This window comes from Lissotriton helveticus, chromosome 7, assembly GCF_964261635.1.
Source record: "Lissotriton helveticus chromosome 7, aLisHel1.1, whole genome shotgun sequence".
Classification (NCBI taxonomy): domain Eukaryota; kingdom Metazoa; phylum Chordata; class Amphibia; order Caudata; family Salamandridae; genus Lissotriton; species Lissotriton helveticus.
This window is the reverse complement of record NC_136068.1, coordinates 920,079,762-920,083,751: the sequence shown is the minus strand read 5'-3', so window position 1 is coordinate 920,083,751 and position 3,990 is coordinate 920,079,762.

The window sequence follows — 3,990 nt, the reverse complement described above, 5'->3', positions numbered from 1 at the left end:
TTAGGACATGCCACACACACACCAGGGAATGTCCTACCTTATACTTAGAATTCACCCTGAGTTTGGGGCTATCATAGGGGTGTCTGATATGAAGAAAAAGGAAGGCAGACCTGAGATACACTTTTTACAAGCTGCTTCTGTGGGTGGCAAAACCAGTGCTGCAAGCCCACTAGCAGCATTTGGTTTACAAGCCCTGGGCACACTCAGTGCACTGTACTAGGGTCTGACCAGTAAACCAAATCAGCCAATCATGGAATCACTAATTCATACATTAATTTACAATAGGGAGAGGATATGCACTTTAGCACTGATCATCAGTGGTAAAGTGCCGAGAGTCATAAAACAGCCAACAACAGGTCAGATAACATCACTGCAACATCTGAGATTACATAATTGATTACAAGACTGTTCTTGGCAGGGGCGCAAGTTATAGGTACTTTAGAGCATGAGTTATAATTGCTTGCAATAACTGATGAATGTCAGTGGTTTTGTTTGTTTAAAATGGTATGTTTTAGCTGAACAGAATGGCACCAAATTTGGCAGAAAGCTAGATTTTGGTCTAGAATGTGTGCTTTTAGTGAATTGGTATAAACTCATTCAGTAATTTTTGAGAAAGTAAGGTTCAAATATTATTTGTATATAGAGGTGTGAAGAGTCCGCAGAGCCAACAGATCTAAAGATCGGATTGACTGCCATCCCATCAACAAAGATGGGGTGGCAGCCATTTTAGGGCTCGGGGACTCAGTCCCCTGTCTTCTAAAAGGTATGAAACAAGATACAGGGTGGCTAACAGTGCTGTGCACAGTGATGGACTCCTTAGTTTACATTTGTTTTCAAACTTAGAAATCCACTGAAAAGATACAAAGGTTGAAGTGACATTATAGGTAGGAATTGTATTACTATCTAACTTTTCATTTATAAAAAATACTAGAAATTAATTGGAAAAAAACATAGGTTAACGAGAAGTTATAGTTAGGTGTACATGTCAGTTACAATATATCGTTTTAAACTAACAAAACCACTGAACTTCACCAGTTATAGTTATTTAAAACTTGCACCCCCACCATGCACAGTGTTGTCATCAATTAAGTTGTCAATGTTGTCATGGGACATATCACGAGTGTTGTACTATGTATGGTCATAAGCAGTACAAAGATGACAGCAGATGAAGACTAAATACCTCATCTCATCTATCCATAGACGTTCTTTACTCAGTGACCTCTGCAGGCTCCACATTTACCATTTTCTATTTCAGGACTATTTCTCCTCAGGGTCCTGGGGCCATTTAGGGATTCCAGCCTGCTTGTTGCTGTCTTCATCTTCATACTTCCTCACTCTAGTACAGGCCTCACAGTCAGTGACATTATAGTTATTTGCCTGTACATTGAACAGTAAAAATAAGTAATTACGAAAGGAGATGTTGATGGAAAGAGGTAGCGGATAGGAGAGAGAAGGAGTGGGAACAGAGAGAAGGGAAAATCGCTCCATACAGTGAGGCGCGGTTGTGACAAACTTGCCAGAGTTGCTTTTAGCTGCCAATCTTTTCTCATATCCCTTTTCAATCAAAAGAACTGTTTCTCTGCAAACTCAGAATACAGCTTGAAATGTACATTTAGCCACATCATTATCAGCCCTCCTACTGTCTTGCAATCTATTTAATGGTGGTTGTTACCAGCATTTGCTTTGATTATTTTCAGAAATGTAAATCCTTCCAAAATGCACCACTCGATGAAGATGTGTTTATTACTTTGTATATTTTTATTGTAGATTCAAACATTCTCGCGTAGCACCCCCTTGTGACATAGGTTGTTCGGAAAGAGAGAGAGACAGTGTATGTGTGCTTGGGTCCACCCCTCACATATCCAAAAGGGCATTCTCCCCTTACAAATGCCACATGTCGGGGTTATTGCTGGCTTTATGTGCAGCAACATACTCTCCACAAGCCCACACCCAACACCACCAGGCAAGCCCTGACCGGGAACCATCAAGGGAAAGGAAAAAGAGGAAAGCCTAGAATAACACCTGGTGCTGAGGCCTCGAGGCTGACTGCAAGGAGATGGGTTACACCTGGAGTCACACTGAAAGAAAAGCCCTGAACAGAGATAGCGGAGGGTCCTGGATGATTGCCAAACCCCAGGAGGATTAGTAGGCATAAGTAAGTAAGTAAATAAGTTATGTGCAGCTACAGTTTGGCTGCAGAAAACATTCAGGGTGATCTAACATCAGCACTTGGAGTATCACCGGAGTGATGGAAGAGGGAGGAAACTTGGCCTGTAGCTTGACAGTTTAACTATTGTGATTGGTAGATGTGTTAGGGATCAGCCTGCTCAGTGCACCTTTGACAATGATAAAGTGCTACATTAATAGATTATGTAGTGATCTCTAACAAAAGTATTTGTTTAATAAAAGATCAAGTGGTAGGAGGTTTAACAGGTAGTGATCATAAACCAATAACTCTTACTTTGCAAAGGGATGTACGTTTAAGAGACAAGTGGCAAAACTGTGCTGCAATATATAGGTCGAATAAACGTACGCTAAATTGTACAGGCTAATTGAAAAGTTATACTCAAAATAGAATAAAGGAAGTCTTGCAAGTACAATCGTTGATGAGTACACAGCTTATGGTACATGAGTATGGGACCCTAATTGCGTCAATAGCAAAATTGCAGCAGAAGATATAAAATGTGGTAAGGTTGGAAGGATCCGGGGGCTGTGCCAAAAAACAGGCTATGGTTGAATTAAATAAGGACAAAAGGGAAGCTTATAAAGAAGGTGAGGAAAACAGGGAGCATTTAATTAAAGGCTATATGAGAACTTATAGGAAAAATATTAGGAGAATTGCTTGGGAAGAGAAGGAGAATACATAGATTAAAGCAATAGCTAGTTGAGAGGGGGAAATGCAAAGGGTTTTTGGATCATTGTAATTAGAGTTCTGGGGGTGACAAAATGTATTGTAGCAGCCCTGGTACCCAAAGAAACCTGAATAAGCTACTTATCGGAGTTATATAAAGCTACAGAGACTGAAAAAGATAGGATAGGGAGTGGACGTGTTAAGGAGTCAGAGCAAGGGGAAGAGGTTTGTCACTGGATCCCGTCATATATGGAGATAGAAACCATCATAAAGGGCTAAAACATTTGAAGGCCCAGGGCCCAGATGGCCTCTCCTCCGATATAATTAAACTTGATGCAAAATTATGTACCCAAATATTAGTAACGGTTTTAGAGCTATAGTTAATGGTCCAGGATATTCCAGAAACCTGGAAAGGCAGTATAAGGATCCTGCTCATTAGAAAAGGGAAACAGGGCCTTCCGCCGAACTAACGTATGATCACGCTACTTGATATTCCCAGTAAGATATTTGGAAAACACCTCCTAGGGTTGTTAGAGGACTGGATAACAGAAGCTAATATGTTCCAGGGGGTCCAAGTTGAGTTTCCAAAAGGTTATTCAACAATTGGTAGTTGCCTTATATTACATTTTTTAACTGAAAAATACGTCTTTAAGAAAAAGCAACCTTTAATCGGGTGATATATTGACTTGTCAACAGTACTGACACAATAAATAGGCACTTACTTTGGGAGAAGATGAGGAAATTAGAGTTCCCATCAGGTCTGCTAAAACTGATTATCCAATTACATGATGGCCCGTGGACTAGAGTGGAATTGGAGTGACATGGTGCATTAATAAGAAAAATAGACCCCCCCTAACGGATTAAGGCAGGTGTACATGCTGGCCCCCCTCTTGTTTTCCAAATATATAGCGGACCCTATGGATGGATTAAGTGTGGTCTGAGCATTCCGGCCAAAACTTGGCAAGGAGGCCATCCCAGTAATATTTTATGCTGATGGTATGGTTTTGTTGGATCTGACGCAGCTTGGCCTGCAGAGACAATTGGGTGCACTTGCTAAGTATTGCAGTCCAACGTTTTGAAAATAAATACAGCTAATACTAAGGTAATGGTTGTTATGAAAGGGGGGGACAGAAGAGAAA